The sequence below is a fragment of the Alligator mississippiensis genome, chromosome 6 (genome assembly GCF_030867095.1).
Source record: "Alligator mississippiensis isolate rAllMis1 chromosome 6, rAllMis1, whole genome shotgun sequence".
Classification (NCBI taxonomy): Eukaryota; Metazoa; Chordata; order Crocodylia; family Alligatoridae; genus Alligator; species Alligator mississippiensis.
In genome coordinates, this window is record NC_081829.1 from 14,318,251 (window position 1) to 14,332,337 (window position 14,087).

General features: G+C 45.6%; 1 protein-coding gene across 4 annotated transcripts in view; it reads left to right on the top strand.

Annotated features, from left to right (window-relative positions):
- HIVEP3 (HIVEP zinc finger 3) overlaps positions 1–14,087 on the top strand; it is a 512,034-nt gene that overhangs the window by 163,034 nt on the left and 334,913 nt on the right. For 3 of the 4 annotated variants that reach the window (XM_059729649.1, XM_059729648.1, XM_059729651.1), the window contains one exon: positions 10,656–10,746. The exons of the other annotated variant lie outside the window; for it this stretch is intronic. The gene's annotated coding sequence lies outside the window, so the exon portion shown is untranslated. The remainder of the gene's footprint in view (positions 1–10,655; positions 10,747–14,087) is intronic. 4 annotated transcript variants of the gene reach the window in all.

The following is a 14,087-nucleotide window of genomic DNA, read 5'->3' on the forward strand; positions in this document are numbered from 1 at the left end:
CCTGCCTATTCAGAGCAGGGAATTTCAATATTTGCTCCCCACTTCCCTCCTGGCTGTGCCCCTCCTGATTCTTCATGGCAAGGTGGCAATGGGCGGTATACACTTCTTTTTCTGAGATTCTCTCAAACACCATGGTTTGTACTGCAGTTTACCTAGATTTTTGGCTGGTGAGAGGGGTGATCCTCTGAGGGGTTATCACTGATCCCGGTTTTCTCTGATTTACAAAAATACCCAATTTTTTTTATTAAAAAAAAATAACCCCAAATTCACATTTTTTTTATGATATTTAAATGAAACATCACTAATATATAGATATCTATGTATATCTATACACAGATATATATCTATATATACAGATCTCTTTATATATCTCTCATATCTATGTCTATATTAGTGGTATTTCATTTAAATCACAGAAAAATGTGGATTTGGGGTTACTTTTTTAACTGAAAATTGGGGATTTCTTTAAATAACCAAAAACCAGGATCCCTGGTTATCATAGAGTCTGTTCACTATGATGTGGCTCTTCTACTCCTTATAACTTTTGGCAAATACACAGAAGTTCAACATAAGTTTCATCCAGAAGCTAAGTAAGTTGAAATTCCTTGTTCACCTTAAAGCATGATTTGCAGTGGAACCTCAAAGATATTTTCCACCTAGTATCAGTTTGCAACGCAGGGGCCGTTTCTACATGAGATGCTGACTGCTCAGTTGTTACTCCAGTGTGAGGTACAAAATGAATGTGCATTAGGCTGCGCTAATGCACAGTAGTTCATTTGCAGGCTTTTTAGTGACGCTTAGTGCTCAGTAGACTATTTTACTGCACATTAGTGTAATGCCATGATTTTTGATGAATGTGATGTTTTAATGTTCAGTATAATATTCTGTGCATTAAAGTGCATGTGTAGATGCACCCAGTGATGAATGTTATTTATATGGACTGCTTCTCAAAGATTCACGCGTGCTCTAGTTGCTTTGTATATTGGTAACACAAAACAACTATGGACTGAGTTAGGTTTATGACTGCTGTGTGTCTATGGAGTAGCACAAAGTGGCTGAAACAAATTAGTGAATCTGCTTCTTAGACTATAAATTCTTTGGAGCAGAAATTTTGTCTTTATATTTGTTCTATAGAGTCTCAAGCATGCTTTTGAGAGCTGTATGAAGGTAATAATAATGTTGAATGAGATAGGGAGATAGAAGCATGTGGCTACTACTCTTCAAAAGTCCTTCTAAGAGGCTGGGATCTGGGAATTTTTGTTTAGAAATACTACTGTGCACAAATTGGGGGTGGAGGGTGCATTTGCAGTGTAAAATATTCCAGTCCTTGATGAGACCCTGGATCCTGCACTATTCAAACTCAGTGTGATCCCTTTCTTTTGCTTGCTATATGCAATATGTTGCTTTTCAGGAAAACCATGTTTATCAAACCTTTGGTGCATTTGAATAGAACAGGGTCTTACTGAGCACGCCGCTTCCTTGTTTAAAACACACATAGGAATTGCAGAATTACACTCCACCCACCCCAACCAAAATTCAGCCTAAACTTGAAAAAAGTCCTACAGCAGATGGGGCAGTTTGGTTGAGGGCAGGACAGGGGAAAAGCTGCAGATGAGAAATAGGGATTGCATGTGCTTCCCTCACTGTTGTGCCACATCTAGGAATTATTTCAGTCTTTATTTCCTAACTTTCCATCTTATTTCGTGGACCAAACATTCTAGAGCTTGGTGCTAAATCAGAAAAGAAACAAAATCCAGTGTGGTATCATTTGTATGACACTGGCAGGGTCTACATGTGACACTAACTGTGCAATAGCCCATGGTGCTTGTGCAGTAGTGTCACGTGGCAGAAAGCGTGACACAACACTACTGCACAGTCGTCTTGGGGTACTGCCCAGTCAGCATCACGAAAAAGCCGTTCAGTGATGCTACTGAGCAGTAACTCTGGTTGCTGCGTAGACATTTAGTACTTGCATAAACACAGTATAAAATGACTCCGCAGTAATGACTGTGCTGTCAGTGTTTCGTAGACATGGCCACTGTGCAGCAATCTGATTTATACCTTTCTGCAGGAATAACTGGTATTATTTTGGGGCATAAGGAGTGTTTTCTCAGGTGGTATCTTGTTCTTGTCGTGTTCAGTACGCAGGCTGCTGAGGTCTGCGTGTTCTGGAAGGCTGACGCTAGCAAGCAGTCTCCCAGATGCCAAAAGGTGATGCAGAAAAGAAAATCTGGAATCCGAGTTCAGTGACAAAAGCTCAGAAAGGTTTATCGTCCTTGGACAGTACACCAGTTGGTCTGATTAATAGTCCATCCAGCTTAAGAAGCTTGCCCTTGACATGTTGTGACTCATGACGTGCAGCCCATGCTTCTTTAAGTCACTTCGACGGACAGGTCTCACGACCCCCTGTATTGACACTGGAGTACTGCTCCGCGTCTCCCGCCTTCCTGGTTCATACCAATTCTTGTCTCTCTCTATCAAGATGTTCATCTCTACTTGTTTCTTTTACAAATTTACACATCTGCACTTCATTTTCTTGTTATTTCTCCCTCATTAGTGAGTTCTTACTCTTTACATTTGTCCTCAGGTTTTTCACCTGCTGTTTTTTTACTCCCTTCTTTGAATTTCTTATTGGTTCATTCAGCAGTCACGAGCCCCCTTTCTCTTAGACTTTTTTTCAGCCCATTAACTTACTGTAGTTTAGTGTAACTATGGCCTACCTCAGGGTCATCCCTAGGGTACAGCGAATGGGGGCGTCTACCCCAGGTCCCAGGCCCCATGCACTGGGGGGCCCCGCAGAGCCAGGAGGAGTGGCTGAGGCCTCTCCCATGGGGTCTGCCTGGTGGTGGTGGCTCTACCCTGAGCCACAGACAAAGAATGAAGACCCCCCACCCACCAGGCTTGGGGGAGACAACAGCCAATGCCATGCCTTTGCAGGAGTCCCATTGGCCCCCCATGGTGTTAAAGGGGCCCCGCATCCCCTAGGGTCAGCCCTGGCCAGTAATCCTACCTTAACCAGCAATCCTACAGCTGGTAGTTGAAATCAGCCTGGAAGCATGATGATGTGTAGAAGGAAAAGTAGGAACTTTTGCAGGCATGGTATGTTGCCCATGAGAACTTTTTTCTTAAGTCGACGTGAGAGGAAAAATAAAAGTAAAACAAATACATTTCAAGTTGTTCAGATGTTAATGGGGTGGAAAAGTGTAAGGTCTCTGAAGAAGCTTCATTAGAGTACTTTGCTGCCTTTTGGTTGCTTCCTATTTTGAGGGGCTGCGTCTTTCTTGCTAGCAGGTGCAATTTTCTGCTGCCCCTTAAGCTACTGCTGTGCTGTCTCAGCAGAGAAGACGCAGACTCCATACAGCATCCAACTTACGGAAATATCTTCAGGCAATGCTGTAAATGTGCTTGTTGCAAGCTCTGCTATCCTGACATGAGAAACATGTGTTTTTTTCCTGTTTTTAGTTGTTGTCACCATTGGAATTTTTTTAAAGAAGTATTGTAGCCTGGCAGTGGCCATTTGACTGACTGCGCTTGATGGGTAAAGAGGGAAACACAAAATGGACTCAATATTTCTAGGTGCATTCCCAGCACTCCCTCAAAAGCAAATGAAATAGCAAATGAGAAGAGGAGCAGCAAAAGTCCTTTTGCAAAATTGAGAGAGACTAGGGTATCCCAGAAGTATACCTGATTTTGCAATTCAGGAGCATGAGTTTCTCTAGCCTTTCTTTCCATGCCTCTTAACCTGCGTGACTTCTACTAGAACAGGGTGTTGTGAAGCACAAAGCACTAAAAAGATTTTCTGCTGTCTCAGGTCTTTAATGTCCAGCTTGTTGTTCAGCAGTTTTGATGCAGTTGCTGATATGTGTTTTAGATCAAGTGCACAGTGATGTACACTGGAAAATGCTGTTCAGACCAAGAAACTCTCCTCCTCCAGTCTGATGCTGCAGACCGAATTAAATGGCTAGTGGCACTGAGAAAGATAAAGACTCTTCAACTGCTAATGAATGCCAGATTTGCCAAGCAAACGAGCTTGTTCCTTGGTGATGAGAGGAAGTGGCCGTGAACTTTCTTAGAAAAAAACAATCTTCAACAATGGGAAAACAACAACTTATGAAATGCTCAGCATCGAAGAGGCAGGCAGAAAAATCTGAGCGACTGGGTTTTTCGACGTTTTATTTTTTTCTGTCTCTTCTGTTTTTTTTTATACTGGTTATATGGTTTCCTGTTTATTGCAAAACTCGTGGGTGTCTGCATTTTGTACCTGTGGTGCATTCCAGACCCCACACACTTCCTGTCTTCAAGTGGGCTACTAAGATGACATTGTGCCTTATTATTTCTGCATCACAGTTGCAGCAACCTCTTTCAAATTGGAGCTCTGATTACCTGCCAGCACAGAGGTTACTGAGCATTACATTGTAAAGTGAGCCAGGGTGACTAATGAATAATATTTGCTGCTGTTGTTTGCTGTGTTAGATGTCTTCTGGCTTGCATTTCTTTTTATAACTTGTAGTTGTTAGAGGGACTACAGTGACTATTCAGGGCATTACTCACTGCTTTCTCTTTGTATTTTTGCTGAGAGCTGGTAAAAGTTGCCAGACTTCCTTAGCAGAGAGACAGACAGAAGGGGCAACAGTAACATAAGACTGTCACACATCTTGTCTTATCTGTTAGTGTCCAAATTGATCCCCGTGTGTCCACCTGTAGGGGTCATGGAGTTCCTTCTTTGCCCTCTGGTGAGACTGCTGGGTTTCTGAGCGCCAGGTTAATGGGAACTGGATTGAGATAATCATGCAGGACTTAAAGAAAAGCTATCACCTGTCCGTAACTTTCAGTGGCTACTGACCCATGCATGAATAGTAGTTTGAAAAAAGAAGGAACGAAAATTGAAAACGACTTGGAACAGAGCTATTCAGGCGGTTACCTCTGCTTTTGGGGCACTTGGAGAAATCCCAAGGACACTGTAGCATGAGGTGAGGACAAATAATCTATTCCTAACTATTGACAGTTTCGTGCTGAGTAGCTTGTGATTTGGACCTAGGCCACTGGAAGCCCTAACTAGCAAATGCCCTGGATTTCCACTGAAAAATATTGTTAGTTTTCTTCTCCGTTGTTTTTACTAACAGCGGTGAATCTGTGGACTTGTGCAATCCACTCCAGGCAGCAGTGTGTTCTGCTATGCTCCTCAACTGCGTGTAAGATCCAGTTCCAAGTAATACCATTCCTTAATTACCTATCCTTGATTACTTTGGATGTAGTGAGAAAGGGCCATGTGAGAAATGTAGTTTAAATGTTGAAGTCTTACATACATTTGTTCCTACACACATTGGCTTGGAAAGTCACTACCCCGTTCTTTGTTGATCTTTTGGACTTTTTTAAAATGTAAAGTCTTCTTTTGGATGATGGAAATACTTGGAATTATGCCATTTTTAAGGCAAGCTCCCAAGGCTGACTCAAGTCAGTAAAGCCAAGGTGAAGGAGAGGATTATAGATTTGTCAGAGAGAAACCTTACTCTTCCAGCTCCCTTTTATTCCACAATACTTAAATGTCTTGTTTGTGTTATTAATTGGAGAATACAAAAAAAAAAAAAAGGACTATAGCACAAATTGCGAAGGTGACATTTTCTGTAGTGTATGCTAGGATTTCTTTTTAGATTATGCTAATGCTGCAGATAATTTTATAGCATTGACACCCAAATGAGCTGTAAATGACTTAGCTTGGTTACTGGAAACCATCTAGCTACAGCAACATGAAACTTTGCATAGGCTGCTGAGAAACTATGTAAATTAGCCCACAGTTCCCTGCAGCCATTGCTAGATTGTTTCCAGTACTTGGGCTAGCTTGTTTATGGCTAGCTCGGGTATCCCTACATCACAGAATATACAGAATAGATATGGATAGAGTTCCTCAAGAGCTAGAATTTAAGTTGTAGTTTAAGGGCAGATTTCTCCTTAAATATGGGAGTGACATGCAGTTCTTAGGTACCTAAGTTACCAAGGATATTTGACTTCGCTTTCTATAGTAGCCTAAACCCTGCTAAAATGCCTGCCTTACGCTGACTACATTTTCACTCTATGCAATTATTCTGGATACTTGGAAGGAGTTTCAAAGGCATGCAATTCCATTTGGGTTCCAGTCACTTGATGCCAACCTGGATTGCACAGTAAGGCGGCACAAACTTCTTAAATTGTTGATGGCTAGAAGCTGCAACTAATGACAGTTTCCTACTCTGCATCAAGCAAACACTACTTCTGGGAACAGCAGTGGTGCCTGCCTTTTGCCTAGAAGGTCAGGCGCCTAGGAAACCCAGGTCCTAGACCCGCCTTCTCTTTTTGAAGGATGGGACCTGATCTCTCATTATGCAGGGCAGTGCCCAGGTCACTAGACCACAAGTCTAGGAAGAGTGAGAGCTCCTAGTCCTGTCCATTGAGCTGTGATGAGAGAGAGAGAGAGAGAGAGAGAGAGAGAGAGAGAGAGAATAATGAGGACAGAAGGGGAACAAGCAAACGGGACTGTCATTCAGGAAAGTTTCATAGTTGGTAGGGTCAGGAGGGACCTAAGCAGATCATCAAGTCCAACCCCCTGCCATGGGCAGGAAAGGATGCTGGGGTCAAACGACCCTGGCTAGGTGGTTGCCTAGCTTCAATGCGACTGCTGCCCTGGCTGGGGGAAAGCAAGCCCCTCTCTCCACCAGTCTATGTGCATGTTACTGCTGTCGGGAAACCTGCATAAATAGCACTGGAGGCAGAGAGCAAGCTTCTTCCCATGATGTCCCATACGTTTGAAACTCCCTCTGTGTGGGGCTGCAATAGATGTCTAAACTGCACTGTTTGGAAAGCCTTGGAGTAGCAATCCTCATTACAGTATTTCTTCATATAAGAAAGTCTTTTGAGTAGCATGATCATACGTCCTGGTTTGGCTGGGACAGTTCTCGATTTCTTAGGCCATCCCGGCATCCCAGCTGGTTGGTGAAAATGGAAACAAAAATACTGGATTGGTGCCACCCTGTCTGCACTGCTTGGCTGCCTCCACTTGAGTAGTGGCTGGAGGCAGGGGGCAGGCTGGGCTGAGCACCATTCTTCCTGCCTGCGGAGGGGACCAGCTGGGGTAGGGTGGGGTGGGAGTGCTACTGTCAGTGCAGGCTGCCCGTGTGTGTGTGTGTGTGTGTGTGTGTGTGTGTGTGTGTGGCACCACCCAAGTGAACTTGTATTTTGTTACCCTTTGGAGTCCTCCTGAGCAGTGGCTGGAGGCAGGGGACAAGCTGAGCTGGGCATTACTCCTTCTGCCTGGGTTTGATCTAGGTGGGTGGGGGGGCAGGGTGTCAGTGTCCCAGATTTCCTTATTTTTGTAAGACGTAAGTTGGAATCTGTAACAGGAAGGAGTACATGCCCGCATTTAGAGAAAGGAAAAGAAACTCTGCTGGGTTGGTAGTAGCAAATCTCAAAGTTCATGCATGTAAAATATTCAGCAGTCTCCAGCCCTCTCTCACTAGTCCACTCCACCTTGTGGAGAGAAGCTGACTTTCCACTGAGGTCGAACTCCTCCTGTGCACATTTCACCACATACCCACCTTACACAGGAGGATGGACTGGGCAAGCTAAAGATTTGGGAACCATTTGTTTTCAGTCCACCCCAGGCCAAAATTTCCTCCCATTTGCAGTAATACATCTCTCAAGGGCCATATCCTACCGCCTACTTCTAACATGCCATCTAGAAAGACTTAAAATGCCATGGCTCCAGAAATACATCAGTGTTTGTGGTGCATTTGATATTAAGTTAATGTGTAATATTAAAGAGTTATTGTGTAATATGCATAAACACCTTGGCATCAGGGGCTCGATCAAGTGCACTCATGTGCAGAGCTACGTATCTACACGTGTAGAGTTGAATGTCTCCCTGACCCTGGCTATGTATATCTGAAGTTTGCTGGCAACTTTGCATTAGACATCTTGTGAGTGAAATATAGTTTTCTATTTTGCCGCCTTCTTGGTTTTAGATGTTTGGTGCATCACATTTCAAGCTTCCTTGGACAGGAAGAGATAAAAACAACTTCTCTTTGTATAATGGAGCATTGTGTCCTTTTCTTTGGGTGTCAGAGTGTGATGAACTGAGATTCAAAATAGTTGTACAGGGATTTAAAGTTACGAAACACCTCATTGACTGTTACTACATATTACAGTCATAGAGTGAAAGAGGAGGAGGCATAGGGTCTGCAATAGAACTACTTGTTAAAGGATAAAATGTTTCTGACCACTAATGCATCTTCTAATGCTATGAAGAGGCAAAGACTGAATTTCCTTTAAAAACCTGAGGACAGACCAGTTTCCAGATGATCTAGTCAGTATTGTCTCCATCTTGCTTAGACTGAGCATCAGCTGGCTGGTTCTTATCCAAGTCTGTAGCTCAGCCAGACCCTGATGATATTGCAGTCTGCCTTCTGCCTCTGCCAGGAGCATCACATGCACATTACACATGAGGGTAAACAGAATGGAAACCTTCCTGACGGCCTTGTTACATATTGCACTTTGAGCTGCTCAAATGTTGATCCGTGTTGGTGCTAGCTCGAGTTAAGAACAGCTGCATGTTAAAGGCTAAAAACCTCTGAAAGTCTCCCACCTGCACAGCTGCAATTTGCCACTAGAGGGCTGATGCGTGGGGGCCGGATGAGCCGGGATCCTGGTTTTCCTTGATTAAAAAATTGCAGATTCTCTGATAACACCCCCCCCCAAATCTGTGATTAAAATTAAAGATTTCCCACAGCCCCCGGCCCTGTTGGTGCCCCTCACTCTCCCCCCCCCCCCAACCCCATCCCCTTGGCCCTGCTGGTGCCCCTCACTCCCTCCTCCCACATGCCCCCCAGCCCTGCTGGTGCCTCTCGCCCCCCCACAACCCTCTGCCCCCACCCCAGCACTGCTGGAGGGGGGGCCCAGCTGCCAGGCCTATAGGGCTACAGGGCCAGGGACCCATGTTGGCAGCACCCCACCAGACCTGTGCAATGGGTGGGGGTGGGGGCAGGAGCAGGCTGTGGGCTTGGGCTCCCTGCTGTTGCCCACACCTGGGGCCTCCGCAGCCTGGTGGGTATGACTCGGGGTGGCAGGGAACAGTGGACCTGCATGAAGAAGCTGCTTGTCACTGTGAGCTCTGTGCTGCCCTGGCGATGTGCCCCATGTGCATGTGGCTGCAGTGGGGGCAGCCCCTCAAATCTGCCCTGTGCACAGAGGGGCATCACCAGGGCAGCGCAGAGCTCGCAGTGACAAGCAGCTTCTCTGTGTGGCTCTGCTGTTCCCTGCTGTGCTGGGTCGTGGAGGCCATGGGTGAGGACAGTAGTGGGGAGCCTGTGTCTGCAGCCCATGCCCACCATGCACACAGATTTTGAGGGCACGGGTCCCCCTTTCCCCCTGGGAGTGCACACAGGGGCGGGGAGCCAGACCCACCCCCCAAACAAGCCACCCGCAGCCCCATCCTGCACCCCCCTGGGGCCCTGCAGCCACTCATTGTGGCTCTGGGTCCCAAGCCCCATGCGCTGCCTAGTTGGCCAGCAGCCCCAATCCCAGCCCCATCCCTGCCCCACTCCCTCCCTACAGGAGCTCAATTTCCCCACCCCCGCTTACCTGTGGGGGCTGCTCTTGAGACAGCCTAGGGCCACATACATGTATGTGCACATGGCGGCCCCTGCCTGATCGCCCTCCTCCCGCTCCCTCCCAGCACCCTGCAGGCTGAAAATCTGCCGGTCTACAGAGGGCTCGTCCCAAAACTGCAAAAACCCTGGGGTTCGGTAATAAAATGAGAAATCTGCATTTTTCTCTTGTAAAAGGTAAAATCCATGGTTTACTCCAGTTTTTCTGCGGGGAACAGAAAACCCGGATCCCTGTTGATGAGCAGCTATAGCTGTGAGTTGCCAGAGCAGTCTATTCCTGCTTTAGGTTGGGATGAATTGGTGGGGGCAGGAACATGAAGCTGAGAGGCAGGGAGTTAATGGAATAGGTGTAGGTAATGAACTGGGAGGTGGAGAGGCAGTTGGGATGAGGGACGGGTGGTAAAATGAAGGAAGTCAGCCACTTAAGAATAAAATAAAAAGAAGTAAGAACAAAAAGAATTTAAAAAGAAATAATGCAGGCAAGGTTCTTTGGGTAGATGTGATCTTTTTTTTATTAGATCAACTGAGTAGTTGGAAAAAAGTTCTTTGCAAGCTTTCAGGCGTAATCACCCTTCTTCGGGCATAGGGAGTCTCTGCTTCCATAAGAATAATGGTCTACACTCCTAATGTAAACACTGAAGTCACCACAGTCATACTGGGGCATATTTTGCCTTTAAAAAAATATTTTAGTTTGGAAATCATGTCTTAGTGAAATATTTAAACACAAATGGGCATACTTTAACCCATCCCCTCTCAGGAATTCATTTTATTAATTTTTTTAAAGTAATCTCAATAACTGTATCATGGGTGTGCTGCTGATGCATCAATATTTATAGTGTTAGTATCACAACTGCATCAGGTATCACCTATCATGAAGTTCATTATATTTAATGTAAATCTGCATTAAGACAAGAGATGTAAACTCTAGTAAGCTATCCTATAACTACATCATGCATGACCAGATACAGGCTTTTTTCTGACTTGATTCTTCAAGGTTCCCTTTCCCACTTTTTTTTTCAGTTTGTGTCCAGATATGGGAGAAACTGATTCCAAACTGCACACTATTGGATTCCAGCTTCTTTTGTTCTTTAGAGTGGTTTTGCCTTCTAAGGTAAATATGCTTTATTTTGTATTGATTTTTCAGGAACCTTTCTCCGTCTCATTTTACTTTACCTGTAGTCAAGGCCCCATGTTCTTCATGGCACACTAGGACTAAATTCAGTACCATTAAGTTATACTACCACCAAAAATAGTGTCTCCCCATTCTGGCCCCTGCAGGCAGGAAGGTGTTTCAGTGGGTTATAATGGAAGATACTCACTGATGTTAAATAAGCCAGTGATTATTTTCGAGAATGATTGATTTTTTTTTTTTCCACAATGTTATGTCCTTTTGCTCCCTAGGGGGCTCAGCTTCATTTCCCAAGCCTCAGATCAAAAGACATTATTCAGGTGGTCTTGCTCATAATCTTCCTCAACGTGTTTGCCAAGGAAGTGAGAAAACCTGGAGTTAGAATCAGTAGCATATCTCTAGCTGCTTGGGCCTAATCGTGGTGTGCTGGCCTCCAGCCAGCTCTTGTTCTCTGAATACAAGTTTGACTTTTTTTCCTCTCCAACCCTCTGCTCCCTGGCTGCATGGAACATTGTACTGTAATAAAATTAACTGCTCATGGAGAAAGCTTTAGAACAAAAGTAACTGCCGGCAGATCCTTGACTGGCTAGGAAACACAATGAAGTATAGTGGACCTGGTTGTGTGTCACCGAATCTGCTGAGCCCTGACTAAGTGTAATGGGGTAGATCTTATCCCTTAGCAGTATTGCTTCAGGCTCTCTACAAACTCAGACAGATATGGTTGGATCAGTTTACACCAGGAGCCAACAATTACTTGTGCTGGAGGGCCACTTAAGGAGCTTTGGTAAGCTGCTGTGTGCTGGGGAACTGGAGGGGAGGTGGGCTGCTGACTTGGCCTGGTGCAGCAGGGAGGGTGTCCTGACCCAGACTCGGTGGGGAGAATTGATTGTTTTCAGCCCTGGGCCCATCTGCCCTGTGTCCTGGGCTGGGAGTGCCAGGAGAAGTGTGCAGGCGGGCTGGCTGGGTCTCTTTGGAGACAGGCCTGGGACTCCTGTGGGCAGGACATTCTTGGCTGGGCGGAAGGGATGGGGCCATGGGCAGGCTGGGACTGGTATCCACTCTCTGCACGTCCCTGTGGCAGGAGCAGGTTCAATGAGCAGAGGTGTACAGGGAGTGGATCGTGGTTTGGCCACCAGGCCCTGGTCCTGGGCTGTCACCACCCCATGATCTTAGCCCCAGCTTCACCTGTCCTCTTCCCAGATGTCACTTCCCACCCGTAGCAATATCACATCTACCATGTCCAGCCCGTGCGGGTCCCAGACTTGTCTCCTGCCCTCCCACCCACTCCATACAGTATCCCTGCTGGTGGGTGCAGGGTGGGCTGGCACTGGCAGCCAGGCAGAGTGAGCTGCTGTCGTAGGTGCTGACAGGAAGCCAAACCTGACCACTGCTGCCCCCATTCTGCCATGTGCCTGGGGGCAGCAGGACTGGGTGCACAGGCCACAAGTTGAGCTGCCTTCCATGCTTGGGCCAGGTGGGGCTGCGGGTCCCACTACGGGCCAGATGGAATCAGTTGGTGGGCCAGATTTGGTCCATAAGCTGTATTTTGCCCACCTCTGTGATGTGCATCACAGTTTCAAGGTTACTCCATAACCTTGAATTTTAGACTCAGTCAGTCCTGCACACAGAGGTGAATCCCATAGCTACAGCATCACCGATGACAGCTGATGTACAGATAGAGCTCCAGGTGCCATACTATCTAGTGCCTCTTGCTTTTGCGTGTGCATGTGTGTGTGTGTGTTTGTATCTTATTGCATCCCTTAGTCCCCTTATTTCTGTTTTGCTTGCAAGTGATGTTGGCTAGGCAGCAAATCTTCTTATGGAATACCTTGAATGGAAACTCTGGGTGTTTCTGGTATATACATATTAATTAATCCTAGTTTATTTTTCCAGATTGGTCATTCAAAGCTAGACAGACAGCCCCCTTCATGTCTGAGCAGCCTGTCATTTCTTCCCTCGGTCTCCCACACCCCATCATCTCTAGTCAGGTGCATTTATTGCTGGCCTGAACAGCATTACTTTATGTGGAAATAATCCATGTGGCTCAAGTCCTCCTGTCTCTTGCTAAGCCACACATCCATTCAAAACATATAAATGCACTGCATCTGAGAGGGGATGGAGGTGGTGCCATGGTAAGATAAAGCACAGATGGCTTACTTCATGGTGTGAATTTCCTCAGGCCTAGTGGGTGTTATCAGTGCCCATCTGCTCTATTCTGCATAGAAAAACAGTGGGGAGTTTCCCTTTGGAGAGGACAATATACCTCTTTGTCTGTCCTTTTCTAAGCACTGTTATGTTATTCCTGCCAACAGAAAGTCCTGGCCCTCCACTTACTTTTGGTATGACATATCTGAAATCCAATAAGGGAGTTCCCCCTACTGGCCTGTCTCAGGATATGAACCCACAGCCCTGTTCCTATTGTTGTGAATTATGCTGACATCTCCAAAGTTGCTAGTGTGCATTGATCTCTGAGGAGCAAACCTGTGTGCAAGATGGAATAATTAAGCATCCCCTTTATAAAGCTCTTGAGTTGTATTGATTTTATTCCTCCTGTGTCCTCACAAAGTGTTGGTATAACCTTCCTGTTGTTTTACCACAAAAACTGCAGCTGTTGAGCATTTATTTTGCCTTTCAAGGGATTTCTGAACCCTTGGGTATATGAACAAAGTTCTCTGATGTCTCCTTTGCTATTTCCCTGTTTATCTTATGGAAATAAGTCCTCCTGAGATGGGCCGGTCCCTTTTCTCTTCTCAGGCTCCTCATCTGTCAGTCTGGGCCAGCCTTTTCCTCTTGTTTTAATCAGGCTGTTCCTGTGGGTCTGAGATCCCCGTGTTTCCCATAGCCGACGAAGCTCTGGACTTGTACCTGTTGGGTCACTGCGACTGGCTGGGGGGGTGCATTCTCGCGTGTCAGTCCCAGTATGATGTGATCCTGGGGGCGCTGGGCTAGCAGATTGTTTTTCTTTTTTCTTTTCCTTTTTCCTTTGTTTATGCTACACTTGATTTAATACTCGGACCACACTTGGTTCCCAATAGCTGCTGCTTCTGAATAAGAAAAATATTCCAATAGACTTATGACCTCTCTTTTCAGTAAAATAGGCCACTTCCTCATTTTGAAAACATAATAGAAACAACCTCCCCTGCCCCCACTCCCCTAAAACAAGGAAAATCCACATTTTCCAAGGGGAAAAGATGAAAGGGCCTGATCCTTTAAGCCGTGCTGTTTTATGTCAGTAAAATTATTCACTGATTAAAGGATCTAGCTTTTGGTAAATCTAAAAGTGCAACATTTGTATGAAAAAAAAAATGTTTTTTTAAGAGTTT